The 20,667-nt window shown below is 46.3% G+C and overlaps 11 non-coding genes across 11 annotated transcripts; all 11 read left to right on the plus strand.

Annotated features, from left to right (window-relative positions):
- Positions 1-339: 339 nt before the first annotated feature.
- On the plus strand, positions 340-530 carry LOC142747430 (U2 spliceosomal RNA). The gene has a single exon (XR_012881750.1). It is a non-coding gene; the product is annotated as a U2 spliceosomal RNA (small nuclear RNA).
- A 1,284-nt stretch (positions 531-1,814) lies between these two features.
- Positions 1,815-2,005, plus strand: LOC142747431 (U2 spliceosomal RNA). Its single transcript, XR_012881751.1, has one exon. It is a non-coding gene; the product is annotated as a U2 spliceosomal RNA (small nuclear RNA).
- A 1,292-nt stretch (positions 2,006-3,297) lies between these two features.
- LOC142747432 (U2 spliceosomal RNA) lies at positions 3,298-3,488 on the plus strand. Its single transcript, XR_012881752.1, has one exon. It is a non-coding gene; the product is annotated as a U2 spliceosomal RNA (small nuclear RNA).
- Positions 3,489-4,792: 1,304 nt separating this feature from the next.
- On the plus strand, positions 4,793-4,983 carry LOC142747433 (U2 spliceosomal RNA). The gene has a single exon (XR_012881753.1). It is a non-coding gene; the product is annotated as a U2 spliceosomal RNA (small nuclear RNA).
- Positions 4,984-6,263: 1,280 nt separating this feature from the next.
- On the plus strand, positions 6,264-6,454 carry LOC142747434 (U2 spliceosomal RNA). Its single transcript, XR_012881754.1, has one exon. It is a non-coding gene; the product is annotated as a U2 spliceosomal RNA (small nuclear RNA).
- A 1,280-nt stretch (positions 6,455-7,734) lies between these two features.
- LOC142747435 (U2 spliceosomal RNA) lies at positions 7,735-7,925 on the plus strand. The gene has a single exon (XR_012881755.1). It is a non-coding gene; the product is annotated as a U2 spliceosomal RNA (small nuclear RNA).
- Positions 7,926-9,217: 1,292 nt separating this feature from the next.
- LOC142747438 (U2 spliceosomal RNA) lies at positions 9,218-9,408 on the plus strand. The gene has a single exon (XR_012881756.1). It is a non-coding gene; the product is annotated as a U2 spliceosomal RNA (small nuclear RNA).
- Positions 9,409-10,661: 1,253 nt separating this feature from the next.
- Positions 10,662-10,852, plus strand: LOC142747439 (U2 spliceosomal RNA). Its single transcript, XR_012881757.1, has one exon. It is a non-coding gene; the product is annotated as a U2 spliceosomal RNA (small nuclear RNA).
- Positions 10,853-12,136: 1,284 nt separating this feature from the next.
- On the plus strand, positions 12,137-12,327 carry LOC142747440 (U2 spliceosomal RNA). The gene has a single exon (XR_012881758.1). It is a non-coding gene; the product is annotated as a U2 spliceosomal RNA (small nuclear RNA).
- Positions 12,328-13,595: 1,268 nt separating this feature from the next.
- LOC142747441 (U2 spliceosomal RNA) lies at positions 13,596-13,786 on the plus strand. The gene has a single exon (XR_012881759.1). It is a non-coding gene; the product is annotated as a U2 spliceosomal RNA (small nuclear RNA).
- Positions 13,787-19,828: 6,042 nt separating this feature from the next.
- On the plus strand, positions 19,829-20,019 carry LOC142747442 (U2 spliceosomal RNA). Its single transcript, XR_012881760.1, has one exon. It is a non-coding gene; the product is annotated as a U2 spliceosomal RNA (small nuclear RNA).
- The last annotated feature ends 648 nt before the right edge of the window (positions 20,020-20,667 follow it).

Consider the following 20,667-nt stretch of genomic DNA (forward strand, 5'->3'; position numbering starts at 1 on the left):
ACTGGATTACAGCTGATACAAGGTGTGAAGGAACAAGGGGTGGCTGTGGGCATGCACTTGCTGCCGCTGCCAGTGTTTATCTGCATGGCAGCAGGGCATTTGGGCGTTGCCAGGAAGGCGTTTTTATGTAGATTCCTCCTCTTTCAGCACTGCATTGTGGTGCAAGCAAAAGAAGCAAATCCTGTCTGGCTTCCTCTCCGGCCTTTATTCACCTCCCGTGTAGCTGTGAGTGTGTGAGCCTGCAGGGCCCCATGGAATTGCCTAGAAGTAGGCTGAATCGCTGCAAGGGCTGAACAGCAGTATCGGGCAGGCTCGGGCAACGCGCGGCCCGTTCGGGTTATCGCTTCTCGGCCTTTTGGCTAAGATCAAGTGTAGTATCTGTTCTTATCAGTTTAATATCTGATACGTCCCCTATCTGGGGACCATATATTAAATGGATTTTTAGAACAGGGAGATGGAAATAGAGCTTGCTCTGTCCACTCCACGCATTGACCTGGTATTGCAGTATTTCCAGGACCGGTGCACCCTTTCCTTATGTGTTGACTAAAAGCAGATTCCAAAAGTGTTTTTTGTCTTTGCTATTGTTTCTGTCTTTCTGAAGGGATCTCCCCTTTTAATCCCATTATTTCAACACCTGTTGGACAATGCATGAGTGATAATGAGCTCATTGATTAAATGCAATTAATGAATAGATTGCCACCTCTTGTTGTGTGTCGTCTGTGTTTCTGTGTTTCCGGCATTTCACATTGGAACACCTCATTCACCTTCCTTGTCTTCTCTCCGCCCTCCCTTTTAGGTAAGTTAAAGAGCTGCACCTGAGCCAGCCACTGATTGATTGATTGATTGATTGATTGATTGATTGATTGATTGATTGATGCAGCACAACAGTCAAATAGTGGAGTGGAGTAGGGGAACAGCAAACAGCCAATAAAGCAGCCCGCCCGCTCGCCTGCCCGCCACAATGGACCTACCTGTGTACACTAGATGGATGTGATGGAATGTACTGTCGTCCCTACATTTCAAGAAGAAGTAAGAATTGCAGTTGCAACAAAGCCTTGCTTGCCTACAAAGAGAGCAGCAATTTGGATTTGTTACTATGTTACCTAGAAGAATAACAAACTGTGCAAGGATGGAGGTTGTAGGAGCAAGGAGAAGTTGTCTGTAAAGTTGGTGGATGCCTATTTTCCATTTTGCAGTCCCTTGTCTCCCTCTTGTGGCCTCCTGGAGGCAACTAGCTGTGCAAAAAAAAGACAGCCTGGCGGCCGGCTGTTGCAGTGTTGCCCTCTCAGGCAACACTGAGTGACTGACTGAGCCTCACCGTCTTATATAAAGTTCAGACGGAACTTTGCACCTGTCATAGTGGAGCCCTCAGGATTCCAGAGCCAGCTTTCTGACATCATAATGGGGCCTCAGAGATAAAAGCCTGGGCCCAGGCAGTGTTGGTCAGTGCTGCTCAGCAGGCAGCACTGGACTGGACTGGATTACAGCTGATACAAGGTGTGAAGGAACAAGGGGTGGCTGTGGGCATGCACTTGCTGCCGCTGCCAGTGTTTATCTGCATGGCAGCAGGGCATTTGGGCGTTGCCAGGAAGGCGTTTTTATGTAGATTCCTCCTCTTTCAGCACTGCATTGTGGTGCAAGCAAAAGAAGCAAATCCTGTCTGGCTTCCTCTCCGGCCTTTATTCACCTCCCGTGTAGCTGTGAGTGTGTGAGCCTGCAGGGCCCCATGGAATTGCCTAGAAGTAGGCTGAATCGCTGCAAGGGCTGAACAGCAGTATCGGGCAGGCTCGGGCAACGCGCGGCCCGTTCGGGTTATCGCTTCTCGGCCTTTTGGCTAAGATCAAGTGTAGTATCTGTTCTTATCAGTTTAATATCTGATACGTCCCCTATCTGGGGACCATATATTAAATGGATTTTTAGAACAGGGAGATGGAAATAGAGCTTGCTCTGTCCACTCCACGCATTGACCTGGTATTGCAGTATTTCCAGGACCGGTGCACCCTTTCCTTATGTGTTGACTAAAAGCAGATTCCAAAAGTGTTTTTTGTCTTTGCTATTGTTTCTGTCTTTCTGAAGGGATCTCCCCTTTTAATCCCATTATTTCAACACCTGTTGGACAATGCATGAGTGATAATGAGCTCATTGATTAAATGCAATTAATGAATAGATTGCCACCTCTTGTTGTGTGTCGTCTGTGTTTCTGTGTTTCCGGCATTTCACATTGGAACACCTCATTCACCTTCCTTGTCTTCTCTCCGCCCTCCCTTTTAGGTAAGTTAAAGAGCTGCACCTGAGCCAGCCACTGATTGATTGATTGATTGATTGATTGATTGATTGATTGATTGATTGATTGATTGATGCAGCACAACAGTCAAATAGTGGAGTGGAGTAGGGGAACAGCAAACAGCCAATAAAGCAGCCCGCCCGCTCGCCTGCCCGCCACAATGGACCTACCTGTGTACACTAGATGGATGTGATGGAATGTACTGTCGTCCCTACATTTCAAGAAGAAGTAAGAATTGCAGTTGCAACAAAGCCTTGCTTGCCTACAAAGAGAGCAGCAATTTGGATTTGTTACTATGTTACCTAGAAGAATAACAAACTGTGCAAGGATGGAGGTTGTAGGAGCAAGGAGAAGTTGTCTGTAAAGTTGGTGGATGCCTATTTTCCATTTTGCAGTCCCTTGTCTCCCTCTTGTGGCCTCCTGGAGGCAACTAGCTGTGCAAAAAAAAGACAGCCTGGCGGCCGGCTGTTGCAGTGTTGCCCTCTCAGGCAACACTGAGTGACTGACTGAGCCTCACCGTCTTATATAAAGTTCAGACGGAACTTTGCACGTGTCATAGTGGAGCCCTCAGGATTCCAGAGCCAGCTTTCTGACATCATAATGGGGCCTCAGAGATAAAAGCCTGGGCCCAGGCAGTGTTGGTCAGTGCTGCTCAGCAGGCAGCACTGGACTGGACTGGATTACAGCTGATACAAGGTGTGAAGGAACAAGGGGTGGCTGTGGGCATGCACTTGCTGCCGCTGCCAGTGTTTATCTGCATGGCAGCAGGGCATTTGGGCGTTGCCAGGAAGGCGTTTTTATGTAGATTCCTCCTCTTTCAGCACTGCATTGTGGTGCAAGCAAAAGAAGCAAATCCTGTCTGGCTTCCTCTCCGGCCTTTATTCACCTCCCGTGTAGCTGTGAGTGTGTGAGCCTGCAGGGCCCCATGGAATTGCCTAGAAGTAGGCTGAATCGCTGCAAGGGCTGAACAGCAGTATCGGGCAGGCTCGGGCAACGCGCGGCCCGTTCGGGTTATCGCTTCTCGGCCTTTTGGCTAAGATCAAGTGTAGTATCTGTTCTTATCAGTTTAATATCTGATACGTCCCCTATCTGGGGACCATATATTAAATGGATTTTTAGAACAGGGAGATGGAAATAGAGCTTGCTCTGTCCACTCCACGCATTGACCTGGTATTGCAGTATTTCCAGGACCGGTGCACCCTTTCCTTATGTGTTGACTAAAAGCAGATTCCAAAAGTGTTTTTTGTCTTTGCTATTGTTTCTGTCTTTCTGAAGGGATCTCCCCTTTTAATCCCATTATTTCAACACCTGTTGGACAATGCATGAGTGATAATGAGCTCATTGATTAAATGCAATTAATGAATAGATTGCCACCTCTTGTTGTGTGTCGTCTGTGTTTCTGTGTTTCCGGCATTTCACATTGGAACACCTCATTCACCTTCCTTGTCTTCTCTCCGCCCTCCCTTTTAGGTAAGTTAAAGAGCTGCACCTGAGCCAGCCACTGATTGATTGATTGATTGATTGATTGATTGATTGATTGATTGATTGATTGATTGATTGATTGATTGATGCAGCACAACAGTCAAATAGTGGAGTGGAGTAGGGGAACAGCAAACAGCCAATAAAGCAGCCCGCCCGCTCGCCTGCCCGCCACAATGGACCTACCTGTGTACACTAGATGGATGTGATGGAATGTACTGTCGTCCCTACATTTCAAGAAGAAGTAAGAATTGCAGTTGCAACAAAGCCTTGCTTGCCTACAAAGAGAGCAGCAATTTGGATTTGTTACTATGTTACCTAGAAGAATAACAAACTGTGCAAGGATGGAGGTTGTAGGAGCAAGGAGAAGTTGTCTGTAAAGTTGGTGGATGCCTATTTTCCATTTTGCAGTCCCTTGTCTCCCTCTTGTGGCCTCCTGGAGGCAACTAGCTGTGCAAAAAAAAGACAGCCTGGCGGCCGGCTGTTGCAGTGTTGCCCTCTCAGGCAACACTGAGTGACTGACTGAGCCTCACCGTCTTATATAAAGTTCAGACGGAACTTTGCACGTGTCATAGTGGAGCCCTCAGGATTCCAGAGCCAGCTTTCTGACATCATAATGGGGCCTCAGAGATAAAAGCCTGGGCCCAGGCAGTGTTGGTCAGTGCTGCTCAGCAGGCAGCACTGGACTGGACTGGATTACAGCTGATACAAGGTGTGAAGGAACAAGGGGTGGCTGTGGGCATGCACTTGCTGCCGCTGCCAGTGTTTATCTGCATGGCAGCAGGGCATTTGGGCGTTGCCAGGAAGGCGTTTTTATGTAGATTCCTCCTCTTTCAGCACTGCATTGTGGTGCAAGCAAAAGAAGCAAATCCTGTCTGGCTTCCTCTCCGGCCTTTATTCACCTCCCGTGTAGCTGTGAGTGTGTGAGCCTGCAGGGCCCCATGGAATTGCCTAGAAGTAGGCTGAATCGCTGCAAGGGCTGAACAGCAGTATCGGGCAGGCTCGGGCAACGCGCGGCCCGTTCGGGTTATCGCTTCTCGGCCTTTTGGCTAAGATCAAGTGTAGTATCTGTTCTTATCAGTTTAATATCTGATACGTCCCCTATCTGGGGACCATATATTAAATGGATTTTTAGAACAGGGAGATGGAAATAGAGCTTGCTCTGTCCACTCCACGCATTGACCTGGTATTGCAGTATTTCCAGGACCGGTGCACCCTTTCCTTATGTGTTGACTAAAAGCAGATTCCAAAAGTGTTTTTTGTCTTTGCTATTGTTTCTGTCTTTCTGAAGGGATCTCCCCTTTTAATCCCATTATTTCAACACCTGTTGGACAATGCATGAGTGATAATGAGCTCATTGATTAAATGCAATTAATGAATAGATTGCCACCTCTTGTTGTGTGTCGTCTGTGTTTCTGTGTTTCCGGCATTTCACATTGGAACACCTCATTCACCTTCCTTGTCTTCTCTCCGCCCTCCCTTTTAGGTAAGTTAAAGAGCTGCACCTGAGCCAGCCACTGATTGATTGATTGATTGATTGATTGATTGATTGATTGATTGATGCAGCACAACAGTCAAATAGTGGAGTGGAGTAGGGGAACAGCAAACAGCCAATAAAGCAGCCCGCCCGCTCGCCTGCCCGCCACAATGGACCTACCTGTGTACACTAGATGGATGTGATGGAATGTACTGTCGTCCCTACATTTCAAGAAGAAGTAAGAATTGCAGTTGCAACAAAGCCTTGCTTGCCTACAAAGAGAGCAGCAATTTGGATTTGTTACTATGTTACCTAGAAGAATAACAAACTGTGCAAGGATGGAGGTTGTAGGAGCAAGGAGAAGTTGTCTGTAAAGTTGGTGGATGCCTATTTTCCATTTTGCAGTCCCTTGTCTCCCTCTTGTGGCCTCCTGGAGGCAACTAGCTGTGCAAAAAAAAGACAGCCTGGCGGCCGGCTGTTGCAGTGTTGCCCTCTCAGGCAACACTGAGTGACTGACTGAGCCTCACCGTCTTATATAAAGTTCAGACGGAACTTTGCACGTGTCATAGTGGAGCCCTCAGGATTCCAGAGCCAGCTTTCTGACATCATAATGGGGCCTCAGAGATAAAAGCCTGGGCCCAGGCAGTGTTGGTCAGTGCTGCTCAGCAGGCAGCACTGGACTGGACTGGATTACAGCTGATACAAGGTGTGAAGGAACAAGGGGTGGCTGTGGGCATGCACTTGCTGCCGCTGCCAGTGTTTATCTGCATGGCAGCAGGGCATTTGGGCGTTGCCAGGAAGGCGTTTTTATGTAGATTCCTCCTCTTTCAGCACTGCATTGTGGTGCAAGCAAAAGAAGCAAATCCTGTCTGGCTTCCTCTCCGGCCTTTATTCACCTCCCGTGTAGCTGTGAGTGTGTGAGCCTGCAGGGCCCCATGGAATTGCCTAGAAGTAGGCTGAATCGCTGCAAGGGCTGAACAGCAGTATCGGGCAGGCTCGGGCAACGCGCGGCCCGTTCGGGTTATCGCTTCTCGGCCTTTTGGCTAAGATCAAGTGTAGTATCTGTTCTTATCAGTTTAATATCTGATACGTCCCCTATCTGGGGACCATATATTAAATGGATTTTTAGAACAGGGAGATGGAAATAGAGCTTGCTCTGTCCACTCCACGCATTGACCTGGTATTGCAGTATTTCCAGGACCGGTGCACCCTTTCCTTATGTGTTGACTAAAAGCAGATTCCAAAAGTGTTTTTTGTCTTTGCTATTGTTTCTGTCTTTCTGAAGGGATCTCCCCTTTTAATCCCATTATTTCAACACCTGTTGGACAATGCATGAGTGATAATGAGCTCATTGATTAAATGCAATTAATGAATAGATTGCCACCTCTTGTTGTGTGTCGTCTGTGTTTCTGTGTTTCCGGCATTTCACATTGGAACACCTCATTCACCTTCCTTGTCTTCTCTCCGCCCTCCCTTTTAGGTAAGTTAAAGAGCTGCACCTGAGCCAGCCACTGATTGATTGATTGATTGATTGATTGATTGATTGATTGATTGATGCAGCACAACAGTCAAATAGTGGAGTGGAGTAGGGGAACAGCAAACAGCCAATAAAGCAGCCCGCCCGCTCGCCTGCCCGCCACAATGGACCTACCTGTGTACACTAGATGGATGTGATGGAATGTACTGTCGTCCCTACATTTCAAGAAGAAGTAAGAATTGCAGTTGCAACAAAGCCTTGCTTGCCTACAAAGAGAGCAGCAATTTGGATTTGTTACTATGTTACCTAGAAGAATAACAAACTGTGCAAGGATGGAGGTTGTAGGAGCAAGGAGAAGTTGTCTGTAAAGTTGGTGGATGCCTATTTTCCATTTTGCAGTCCCTTGTCTCCCTCTTGTGGCCTCCTGGAGGCAACTAGCTGTGCAAAAAAAAGACAGCCTGGCGGCCGGCTGTTGCAGTGTTGCCCTCTCAGGCAACACTGAGTGACTGACTGAGCCTCACCGTCTTATATAAAGTTCAGACGGAACTTTGCACGTGTCATAGTGGAGCCCTCAGGATTCCAGAGCCAGCTTTCTGACATCATAATGGGGCCTCAGAGATAAAAGCCTGGGCCCAGGCAGTGTTGGTCAGTGCTGCTCAGCAGGCAGCACTGGACTGGACTGGATTACAGCTGATACAAGGTGTGAAGGAACAAGGGGTGGCTGTGGGCATGCACTTGCTGCCGCTGCCAGTGTTTATCTGCATGGCAGCAGGGCATTTGGGCGTTGCCAGGAAGGCGTTTTTATGTAGATTCCTCCTCTTTCAGCACTGCATTGTGGTGCAAGCAAAAGAAGCAAATCCTGTCTGGCTTCCTCTCCGGCCTTTATTCACCTCCCGTGTAGCTGTGAGTGTGTGAGCCTGCAGGGCCCCATGGAATTGCCTAGAAGTAGGCTGAATCGCTGCAAGGGCTGAACAGCAGTATCGGGCAGGCTCGGGCAACGCGCGGCCCGTTCGGGTTATCGCTTCTCGGCCTTTTGGCTAAGATCAAGTGTAGTATCTGTTCTTATCAGTTTAATATCTGATACGTCCCCTATCTGGGGACCATATATTAAATGGATTTTTAGAACAGGGAGATGGAAATAGAGCTTGCTCTGTCCACTCCACGCATTGACCTGGTATTGCAGTATTTCCAGGACCGGTGCACCCTTTCCTTATGTGTTGACTAAAAGCAGATTCCAAAAGTGTTTTTTGTCTTTGCTATTGTTTCTGTCTTTCTGAAGGGATCTCCCCTTTTAATCCCATTATTTCAACACCTGTTGGACAATGCATGAGTGATAATGAGCTCATTGATTAAATGCAATTAATGAATAGATTGCCACCTCTTGTTGTGTGTCGTCTGTGTTTCTGTGTTTCCGGCATTTCACATTGGAACACCTCATTCACCTTCCTTGTCTTCTCTCCGCCCTCCCTTTTAGGTAAGTTAAAGAGCTGCACCTGAGCCAGCCACTGATTGATTGATTGATTGATTGATTGATTGATTGATTGATTGATTGATTGATTGATGCAGCACAACAGTCAAATAGTGGAGTGGAGTAGGGGAACAGCAAACAGCCAATAAAGCAGCCCGCCCGCTCGCCTGCCCGCCACAATGGACCTACCTGTGTACACTAGATGGATGTGATGGAATGTACTGTCGTCCCTACATTTCAAGAAGAAGTAAGAATTGCAGTTGCAACAAAGCCTTGCTTGCCTACAAAGAGAGCAGCAATTTGGATTTGTTACTATGTTACCTAGAAGAATAACAAACTGTGCAAGGATGGAGGTTGTAGGAGCAAGGAGAAGTTGTCTGTAAAGTTGGTGGATGCCTATTTTCCATTTTGCAGTCCCTTGTCTCCCTCTTGTGGCCTCCTGGAGGCAACTAGCTGTGCAAAAAAAAGACAGCCTGGCGGCCGGCTGTTGCAGTGTTGCCCTCTCAGGCAACACTGAGTGACTGACTGAGCCTCACCGTCTTATATAAAGTTCAGACGGAACTTTGCACGTGTCATAGTGGAGCCCTCAGGATTCCAGAGCCAGCTTTCTGACATCATAATGGGGCCTCAGAGATAAAAGCCTGGGCCCAGGCAGTGTTGGTCAGTGCTGCTCAGCAGGCAGCACTGGACTGGACTGGATTACAGCTGATACAAGGTGTGAAGGAACAAGGGGTGGCTGTGGGCATGCACTTGCTGCCGCTGCCAGTGTTTATCTGCATGGCAGCAGGGCATTTGGGCGTTGCCAGGAAGGCGTTTTTATGTAGATTCCTCCTCTTTCAGCACTGCATTGTGGTGCAAGCAAAAGAAGCAAATCCTGTCTGGCTTCCTCTCCGGCCTTTATTCACCTCCCGTGTAGCTGTGAGTGTGTGAGCCTGCAGGGCCCCATGGAATTGCCTAGAAGTAGGCTGAATCGCTGCAAGGGCTGAACAGCAGTATCGGGCAGGCTCGGGCAACGCGCGGCCCGTTCGGGTTATCGCTTCTCGGCCTTTTGGCTAAGATCAAGTGTAGTATCTGTTCTTATCAGTTTAATATCTGATACGTCCCCTATCTGGGGACCATATATTAAATGGATTTTTAGAACAGGGAGATGGAAATAGAGCTTGCTCTGTCCACTCCACGCATTGACCTGGTATTGCAGTATTTCCAGGACCGGTGCACCCTTTCCTTATGTGTTGACTAAAAGCAGATTCCAAAAGTGTTTTTTGTCTTTGCTATTGTTTCTGTCTTTCTGAAGGGATCTCCCCTTTTAATCCCATTATTTCAACACCTGTTGGACAATGCATGAGTGATAATGAGCTCATTGATTAAATGCAATTAATGAATAGATTGCCACCTCTTGTTGTGTGTCGTCTGTGTTTCTGTGTTTCCGGCATTTCACATTGGAACACCTCATTCACCTTCCTTGTCTTCTCTCCGCCCTCCCTTTTAGGTAAGTTAAAGAGCTGCACCTGAGCCAGCCACTGATTGATTGATTGATTGATTGATTGATTGATTGATTGATTGATTGATTGATGATTGATGCAGCACAACAGTCAAATAGTGGAGTGGAGTAGGGGAACAGCAAACAGCCAATAAAGCAGCCCGCCCGCTCGCCTGCCCGCCACAATGGACCTACCTGTGTACACTAGATGGATGTGATGGAATGTACTGTCGTCCCTACATTTCAAGAAGAAGTAAGAATTGCAGTTGCAACAAAGCATGTTACCTAGAAGAATAACAAACTGTGCAAGGATGGAGGTTGTAGGAGCAAGGAGAAGTTGTCTGTAAAGTTGGTGGATGCCTATTTTCCATTTTGCAGTCCCTTGTCTCCCTCTTGTGGCCTCCTGGAGGCAACTAGCTGTGCAAAAAAAAGACAGCCTGGCGGCCGGCTGTTGCAGTGTTGCCCTCTCAGGCAACACTGAGTGACTGACTGAGCCTCACCGTCTTATATAAAGTTCAGACGGAACTTTGCACGTGTCATAGTGGAGCCCTCAGGATTCCAGAGCCAGCTTTCTGACATCATAATGGGGCCTCAGAGATAAAAGCCTGGGCCCAGGCAGTGTTGGTCAGTGCTGCTCAGCAGGCAGCACTGGACTGGACTGGATTACAGCTGATACAAGGTGTGAAGGAACAAGGGGTGGCTGTGGGCATGCACTTGCTGCCGCTGCCAGTGTTTATCTGCATGGCAGCAGGGCATTTGGGCGTTGCCAGGAAGGCGTTTTTATGTAGATTCCTCCTCTTTCAGCACTGCATTGTGGTGCAAGCAAAAGAAGCAAATCCTGTCTGGCTTCCTCTCCGGCCTTTATTCACCTCCCGTGTAGCTGTGAGTGTGTGAGCCTGCAGGGCCCCATGGAATTGCCTAGAAGTAGGCTGAATCGCTGCAAGGGCTGAACAGCAGTATCGGGCAGGCTCGGGCAACGCGCGGCCCGTTCGGGTTATCGCTTCTCGGCCTTTTGGCTAAGATCAAGTGTAGTATCTGTTCTTATCAGTTTAATATCTGATACGTCCCCTATCTGGGGACCATATATTAAATGGATTTTTAGAACAGGGAGATGGAAATAGAGCTTGCTCTGTCCACTCCACGCATTGACCTGGTATTGCAGTATTTCCAGGACCGGTGCACCCTTTCCTTATGTGTTGACTAAAAGCAGATTCCAAAAGTGTTTTTTGTCTTTGCTATTGTTTCTGTCTTTCTGAAGGGATCTCCCCTTTTAATCCCATTATTTCAACACCTGTTGGACAATGCATGAGTGATAATGAGCTCATTGATTAAATGCAATTAATGAATAGATTGCCACCTCTTGTTGTGTGTCGTCTGTGTTTCTGTGTTTCCGGCATTTCACATTGGAACACCTCATTCACCTTCCTTGTCTTCTCTCCGCCCTCCCTTTTAGGTAAGTTAAAGAGCTGCACCTGAGCCAGCCACTGATTGATTGATTGATTGATTGATTGATTGATTGATTGATTGATTGATGCAGCACAACAGTCAAATAGTGGAGTGGAGTAGGGGAACAGCAAACAGCCAATAAAGCAGCCCGCCCGCTCGCCTGCCCGCCACAATGGACCTACCTGTGTACACTAGATGGATGTGATGGAATGTACTGTCGTCCCTACATTTCAAGAAGAAGTAAGAATTGCAGTTGCAACAAAGCCTTGCTTGCCTACAAAGAGAGCAGCAATTTGGATTTGTTACTATGTTACCTAGAAGAATAACAAACTGTGCAAGGATGGAGGTTGTAGGAGCAAGGAGAAGTTGTCTGTAAAGTTGGTGGATGCCTATTTTCCATTTTGCAGTCCCTTGTCTCCCTCTTGTGGCCTCCTGGAGGCAACTAGCTGTGCAAAAAAAAGACAGCCTGGCGGCCGGCTGTTGCAGTGTTGCCCTCTCAGGCAACACTGAGTGACTGACTGAGCCTCACCGTCTTATATAAAGTTCAGACGGAACTTTGCACGTGTCATAGTGGAGCCCTCAGGATTCCAGAGCCAGCTTTCTGACATCATAATGGGGCCTCAGAGATAAAAGCCTGGGCCCAGGCAGTGTTGGTCAGTGCTGCTCAGCAGGCAGCACTGGACTGGACTGGATTACAGCTGATACAAGGTGTGAAGGAACAAGGGGTGGCTGTGGGCATGCACTTGCTGCCGCTGCCAGTGTTTATCTGCATGGCAGCAGGGCATTTGGGCGTTGCCAGGAAGGCGTTTTTATGTAGATTCCTCCTCTTTCAGCACTGCATTGTGGTGCAAGCAAAAGAAGCAAATCCTGTCTGGCTTCCTCTCCGGCCTTTATTCACCTCCTGTGTAGCTGTGAGTGTGTGAGCCTGCAGGGCCCCATGGAATTGCCTAGAAGTAGGCTGAATCGCTGCAAGGGCTGAACAGCAGTATCGGGCAGGCTCGGGCAACGCGCGGCCCGTTCGGGTTATCGCTTCTCGGCCTTTTGGCTAAGATCAAGTGTAGTATCTGTTCTTATCAGTTTAATATCTGATACGTCCCCTATCTGGGGACCATATATTAAATGGATTTTTAGAACAGGGAGATGGAAATAGAGCTTGCTCTGTCCACTCCACGCATTGACCTGGTATTGCAGTATTTCCAGGACCGGTGCACCCTTTCCTTATGTGTTGACTAAAAGCAGATTCCAAAAGTGTTTTTTGTCTTTGCTATTGTTTCTGTCTTTCTGAAGGGATCTCCCCTTTTAATCCCATTATTTCAACACCTGTTGGACAATGCATGAGTGATAATGAGCTCATTGATTAAATGCAATTAATGAATAGATTGCCACCTCTTGTTGTGTGTCGTCTGTGTTTCTGTGTTTCCGGCATTTCACATTGGAACACCTCATTCACCTTCCTTGTCTTCTCTCCGCCCTCCCTTTTAGGTAAGTTAAAGAGCTGCACCTGAGCCAGCCACTGATTGATTGATTGATTGATTGATTGATTGATGCAGCACAACAGTCAAATAGTGGAGTGGAGTAGGGGAACAGCAAACAGCCAATAAAGCAGCCCGCCCGCTCGCCTGCCCGCCACAATGGACCTACCTGTGTACACTAGATGGATGTGATGGAATGTACTGTCGTCCCTACATTTCAAGAAGAAGTAAGAATTGCAGTTGCAACAAAGCCTTGCTTGCCTACAAAGAGAGCAGCAATTTGGATTTGTTACTATGTTACCTAGAAGAATAACAAACTGTGCAAGGATGGAGGTTGTAGGAGCAAGGAGAAGTTGTCTGTAAAGTTGGTGGATGCCTATTTTCCATTTTGCAGTCCCTTGTCTCCCTCTTGTGGCCTCCTGGAGGCAACTAGCTGTGCAAAAAAAAGACAGCCTGGCGGCCGGCTGTTGCAGTGTTGCCCTCTCAGGCAACACTGAGTGACTGACTGAGCCTCACCGTCTTATATAAAGTTCAGACGGAACTTTGCACGTGTCATAGTGGAGCCCTCAGGATTCCAGAGCCAGCTTTCTGACATCATAATGGGGCCTCAGAGATAAAAGCCTGGGCCCAGGCAGTGTTGGTCAGTGCTGCTCAGCAGGCAGCACTGGACTGGACTGGATTACAGCTGATACAAGGTGTGAAGGAACAAGGGGTGGCTGTGGGCATGCACTTGCTGCCGCTGCCAGTGTTTATCTGCATGGCAGCAGGGCATTTGGGCGTTGCCAGGAAGGCGTTTTTATGTCGATTCCTCCTCTTTCAGCACTGCATTGTGGTGCAAGCAAAAGAAGCAAATCCTGTCTGGCTTCCTCTCCGGCCTTTATTCACCTCCCGTGTAGCTGTGAGTGTGTGAGCCTGCAGGGCCCCATGGAATTGCCTAGAAGTAGGCTGAATCGCTGCAAGGGCTGAACAGCAGTATCGGGCAGGCTCGGGCAACGCGCGGCCCGTTCGGGTTATCGCTTCTCGGCCTTTTGGCTAAGATCAAGTGTAGTATCTGTTCTTATCAGTTTAATATCTGATACGTCCCCTATCTGGGGACCATATATTAAATGGATTTTTAGAACAGGGAGATGGAAATAGAGCTTGCTCTGTCCACTCCACGCATTGACCTGGTATTGCAGTATTTCCAGGACCGGTGCACCCTTTCCTTATGTGTTGACTAAAAGCAGATTCCAAAAGTGTTTTTTGTCTTTGCTATTGTTTCTGTCTTTCTGAAGGGATCTCCCCTTTTAATCCCATTATTTCAACACCTGTTGGACAATGCATGAGTGATAATGAGCTCATTGATTAAATGCAATTAATGAATAGATTGCCACCTCTTGTTGTGTGTCGTCTGTGTTTCTGTGTTTCCGGCATTTCACATTGGAACACCTCATTCACCTTCCTTGTCTTCTCTCCGCCCTCCCTTTAACCCCTTCCCGCTCCTTGACGTACTATTACGTCATGGCAGCTGTATCGTTCGCGCTCCATGCCGTAATAGTACGTCTCGGGAGTAACGGCCGTTTCGGCCGTCCTCCCGACACATACAGGAGCTGTGACGCTGCTGTCTTGTTCAGCAGCTGTCACAGCTCCTACAGCGGGGACCGATCGCTGTGTCCCCGCTGATTAACCCCTTAAAAGCCGCGTTCTATAGAGATCGCGGCTTTTTAGGGGTTAAGCTGCCATCGCCGGCCTGCTACGCGATAGCGGCCGGCGATGGTGACTATGGCAACCGGACACCAAACAATGGCGTCCGGCTATGCCATAGACGGAAGCCTAGTGGGTCCTGACAACGTCAGGACCCACTATGCTTGCTGTCAGTGAGTAGCTGACAGTTCTAATACACTGCACTACGCATGTAGTGCAGTGTATTAGAATAGCGATCAGGGCCTCCTGCCCTCATGTCCCCTAGTGGGACAAAGTAATAAAGTAAAAAAAAAGTTAAAAAAAGATGTGTAAAAATAAGAAAATAAAAGTTTTAAAAGTAATAAAAGTAAAAGTCCCACTTTTTCCCTTATCAGGCCTTTATTATTAATAAAAATATATAAACAAACAAATAAACTATACATAATTGGTATCGCCGCGTCCGTAACGGCCTGAACTACAAAAATATTTTGTTATTTATCCCGCACGGTAAACGCCGTAAAAAAAAATATTAATAAACCGTACCACAATCACAATTGTTTGGTCACTTCACCTCCCAAAAAATGGAATAAAAAGAGATCAAAAAGTCGCATGTACCGAAAAATGGTACTGATGGAAAATACAGTTCGTTACGCAAAAAATAAGTCCTCGCACGGCTTTATTGATTGAAAAATAAAAACGTTATGGCTCTTAGAATAAGGTAACACAAAAAGTGAATGATTGTTTACAAAACGTACTTTATTGTGCAAACGCCATAAGACATAAAAAAAAACTATAAACATCTGGTATCGCCGTGATCGTATCGCCCCGCAGAATAAAGTTAATATATCATTTATAGCGCACGGTGAACGCTGTAAAAAAAAAAGTATACAAAAACAATAGTACAATTGCTGTTTTTTAGGCACCACGCCACCTAAAAATGGAATAAAAACTGATCAAAAAGCCGCATGCACCCCATGAAAACTACAATGGATTCCTCAAGGGGTCTAGTTTCCAAATTGGGGTCACTTTTGGGGGGTTTCCAATGTTTTGGCACCACAAGACCTCTTCAAACCGGACATGGTGCCTAATAAAAACGAGGGCTCAAAATCCGCTAGGTGCTCCTTTGCTTCGGAGGCCGGTGCTTCAGTCCATTACCGCCCGAGGGCCACATGTGGGATATTTCTCTAAACTGCAGAATCTGGGCAATAAGTATTGAGTTGCGTTTCTCTGATAAATCCTTTTGTGTTATAAAAAAAATGGTATAAAAAGAGTAAATGTCACCTCTACTTTGCTCTAAATTTCTGTGAAACACCTAAAGGGTTCATAAACTTTCTAAATGCTGTTGTGAATACTTTGAGGGGTCTAGTTTCTAAAATGGGGTGTTTGATAGGGGTTTCTAATATATGGGCCCCTCAAAGCAACTTCAGAAATGAACTGGAACCTAAAAAAATAAATAAATGAGGCAATACTTCGCTTCTTACATTATACTGATAATGAGCCGTGCCCACTCCGAGATGACCCCAGTTTTGACCGTTTGTATAAACGGAGACCCCTATTAGACCGTTCCAGTGCCCGGTTTTCCCAAGCATACACCCCCGAGAAGTGTTTTTCTATTGATGAGTCCCTGGTACATTTTAAAGGGAGGGTTCAATTCCGCCAGTACCTGCCAGGTAAGAGGGCAAGGTATGGCGTGAAGATGTATAAGCTGCGAGAGTGCATCAGGGTATACCTACAGGTTTAGGATATATGAAGGAAAGGCCACCCCCAAACCAGACTGCATCCTGGACTACAATAGGTACATGGGAGGGATGGACTTGTCAAATCAAGTCCTGAAGCCCTACAGCGCCATGCGGTGAGGTATAAGAAGCTGGCCGGGCACATCATACAGATGGCTTTGTACAATGCGTATGTGCTACGTCGATGTGCAGGCCAGAGGGGAACTTTCCTGGAATTTCAAGATCTAATCTTTAGGGACCAGGAAGGGGGGGCGCATCGTACCAGGGCAACACTTTCCAGGAGAAGGTCCCCAAACCGGTGGAAAGGGAAAGAGTCAAAAGAGGTGCAGAGTCTGCTATAAGAGGGGGATAAGGAAGAACACAATATACCAATGTGACACGTGTCCCGAAAAACCAGGGCTCTGTATAAAAGATTGTTTTAAAATGTATCATACATCCCTTGATTTTCAATTTACCCTGATGCACTCCGCACAGCTTACCCCCCTCATCTTTCCCTTCTGAGCCCTGCCGTATGCCCAAGCAGCTGATAACAGCCACATGTAGGGTATTGTCGTACCCAGGAGAACCCACATTACAATTTAAGGGGTGTATATCTCCGGTGGCGCATGCTGGGCACACTATATTGGACACTGAAATGGCATATACATATATAAAATTGCAAATCTCACACTGCACCATCTGCTGCGCATTATCTTTTACACAGTACCTGTGGGGTCAAAATGCTCACTACACCTCTAGATGAATGTCTTAAGGGGTGTAGTTTTTAAAATGGGGTCACTTCTCGGGGGTTTCAACTGTACTGGTACCTCAGGGGCTTCTGCACACATGACTTAGCACCAGAAAAGCTCCAGTAGGCCAAATGGTGGTCCTTTCCTTCTGAGCCCTCCCATGGGCCCAAAGGGCAGTTTATCACCACAAATGGGGTATTGCCGCACTAAGGACAAATTGGGCAACAAAATGGGGTATGTTGTTCCTTGTGAAAATAAGAAATTTTGATCAAAAATGACATCTTATTGGAAAAAATATCATTTTTTTCATTTCACAGCCCAATTCAAATAGGTGCTGTGAAAAAACTGTGCGGTCAAAATGATAACAAAAACCATAAATGAATTCCTTGAGGGGTGTAGTTTCCAAAATGGGGTCACTTCTGGTGGGTTTCCATTGCTTTGATACCTCTGGGGCTCTGCAAATGCAACATGGCACCCGAAAACCAATCCAGCAAAATCTGGACTCCAACAAACACATAGCGCTCCTTTCCGTCTGAGCCCTCCCATGGGCCCAAACGGCAGTTTATCACCACAAATGGGGTATTGCCGCACTAAGGACAAATTGGGCAACAAAATGGGGTATGTTGTTCCCTGTGAAAATAAGAAATTTTGATCAAAAATGACATCTTATTGGAAAAAATATAATTTTTTTCATTTCACAGCCCAATTCAAATAGGTGCTGTGAAAAACCTGTGCGGTCAAAATGATAACAAAAACCATAAATGAATTCCTTGAGGGGTGTAGTTTCCAAAATGGGGTCACTTCTGGTGGGTTTCCATTGCTTTGATACCTCTGGGGCTCTGCAAATGCGACATGGCACCCGAAAACCAATCCAGCAAAATCTGGACTCCAACAAACACATAGCGCTCCTTTCCTTCTGAGCCCTCCCATGGGCCCAAACGGCAGTTTATCACCACAAATGGGGTATTGCCGCACTAAGGACAAATTGGGCAACAAAATGGGGTATGTTGTTCCCTGTGAAAATAAGAAAATTTGATCAAAAATGACATTTTATTGGAAAAAATATCATTTTTTTCATTTCACAGCCCAATTCAAATAGGTGCTGTGAAAAAACTGTGCGGTCAAAATGATAACAAAAACCATAAATGAATTCCTTGAGGGGTGTAATTTCCAAAATGGGGTCACTTCTGGTGGGTTTCCATTGTTTTGATACCTCAACGCCTCTTCAAACCTGGCATGCTGCCTAAAATATATTCTAATAAAAAAGAGGCCTCAAAATGCACTAGGTGCTTCTTTGCTTCTAGGGCTTGTGTTTTAGTCCACGAGCGCAGTAGGGCCACATGTGGGACATTTCTAAAAACTGCAGAATCTGGACAATACATATTTAGTAGTGTTTCTCTGGTAAAACCTTCTCTGTTACTAAAAAAAAATTGAATAAAATTGAAATTCAGCAGAAAAAATGAAATTTGCAAATTTAATTTCCACTTTGCTTTAATTCCTGTGAAATGCCTGAAGGGTTAAAAAACTTTCTATATGCTGTTTTGAATACTTTGAGGGGTCTAGTTTTTAAAATGGGGTGTTTTATGGGGGTTTCTAACACATAGTCCCCTCAAATCCACTTCAGAACTGAACTGGCACCTTCAAAAAAAGGCTTTTGAAATTTTCTTAAGAATATGAGAAATTGCTGTTTATGTTCTAAGCCTTGTAACGTCCAAGAAAAATAAAAGAATGTTCAAAAAACGATGCCAATCAAAAGTAGACATATGGGAAATGTGAACTAGTAACTATTTTGGGTGGTATAACCGTCTGTTTTTCAAGCAGATGCATTTAAATTCTGAAAAATGCTATTTTTTGTAAATTTTCTCTAAATTTTGCAATTTTTCACAAATAAAGACTGAATATATCGACCAAATTTTACCACGAACATGAAGCCCAAAGTGTCACGAGAAAACAATCTCAGAATCGCTTGGATAGGTTTAAGCATTCCGACGTTATTACCACATAAAGTGAAATATGTCAGATTTGAAAAATGGGCTCTGAGCCTTAAGGCCCAAACTAGGCTGCGTCCTTAAGGGGTTAAGGTAAGTTAAAGAGCTGCACCTGAGCCAGCCACTGATTGATTGATTGATTGATTGATTGATTGATTGATTGATTGATTGATTGATTGATTGATTGATTGATGCAGCACAACAGTCAAATAGTGGAGTGGAGTAGGGGAACAGCAAACAGCCAATAAAGCAGCCCGCCCGCTCGCCTGCCCGCCACAATGGACCTACCTGTGTACACTAGATGGATGTGATGGAATGTACTGTCGTCCCTACATTTCAAGAAGAAGTAAGAATTGCAGTTGCAACAAAGCCTTGCTTGCCTACAAAGAGAGCAGCAATTTGGATTTGTTACTATGTTACCTAGAAGAATAACAAACTGTGCAAGGATGGAGGTTGTAGGAGCAAGGAGAAGTTGTCTGTAAAGTTGGTGGATGCCTATTTTCCATTTTGCAGTCCCTTGTCTCCCTCTTGTGGCCTCCTGGAGGCAACTAGCTGTGCAAAAAAAAGACAGCCTGGCGGCCGGCTGTTGCAGTGTTGCCCTCTCAGGCAACACTGAGTGACTGACTGAGCCTCACCGTCTTATATAAAGTTCAGACGGAACTTTGCACGTGTCATAGTGGAGCCCTCAGGATTCCAGAGCCAGCTTTCTGACATCATAATGGGGCCTCAGAGATAAAAGCCTGGGCCCAGGCAGTGTTGGTCAGTGCTGCTCAGCAGGCAGCACTGGACTGGACTGGATTACAGCTGATACAAGTTGTGAAGGAACAAGGGGTGGCTGTGGGCATGCACTTGCTGCCGCTGCCAGTGTTTATCTGCATGGCAGCAGGGCATTTGGGCGTTGCCAGGAAGGCGTTTTTATGTAGATTCCTCCTCTTTCAGCACTGCATTGTGGTGCAAGCAAAAGAAGCAAATCCTGTCTGGCTTCCTCTCCGGCCTTTATTCACCTCCCGTGTAGCTGTGAGTGTGTGAGCCTGCAGGGCCCCATGGAATTGCCTAGAAGTAGGCTGAATCGCTGCAAGGGCTGAACAGCAGTATCGGGCAGGCTCGGGCAACGCGCGGCCCGTTCGGGTTATCGCTTCTCGGCCTTTTGGCTAAGATCAAGTGTAGTATCTGTTCTTATCAGTTTAATATCTGATACGTCCCCTATCTGGGGACCATATATTAAATGGATTTTTAGAACAGGGAGATGGAAATAGAGCTTGCTCTGTCCACTCCACGCATTGACCTGGTATTGCAGTATTTCCAGGACCGGTGCACCCTTTCCTTATGTGTTGACTAAAAGCAGATTCCAAAAGTGTTTTTTGTCTTTGCTATTGTTTCTGTCTTTCTGAAGGGATCTCCCCTTTTAATCCCATTATTTCAACACCTGTTGGACAATGCATGAGTGATAATGAGCTCATTGATTAAATGCAATTAATGAATAGATTGCCACCTCTTGTTGTGTGTCGTCTGTGTTTCTGTGTTTCCGGCATTTCACATTGGAACACCTCATTCACCTTCCTTGTCTTCTCTCCGCCCTCCCTTTTAGGTAAGTTAAAGAGCTGCACCTGAGCCAGCCACTGATTGATTGATTGATTGATTGATTGATTGATTGATTGATTGATGCAGCACAACAGTCAAATAGTGGAGTGGAGTAGGGGAACAGCAAACAGCCAATAAAGCAGCCCGCCCGCTCGCCTGCCCGCCACAATGGACCTACCTGTGTACACTAGATGGATGTGATGGAATGTACTGTCGTCCCTACATTTCAAGAAGAAGTAAGAATTGCAGTTGCAACAAAGCCTTGCTTGCCTACAAAGAGAGCAGCAATTTGGATTTGTTACTATGTTACCTAGAAGAATAACAAACTGTGCAAGGATGGAGGTTGTAGGAGCAAGGAGAAGTTGTCTGTAAAGTTGGTGGATGCCTAT

Source organism: Rhinoderma darwinii, chromosome 2 (genome assembly GCF_050947455.1).
Source record: "Rhinoderma darwinii isolate aRhiDar2 chromosome 2, aRhiDar2.hap1, whole genome shotgun sequence".
Classification (NCBI taxonomy): Eukaryota; Metazoa; Chordata; class Amphibia; order Anura; family Rhinodermatidae; genus Rhinoderma; species Rhinoderma darwinii.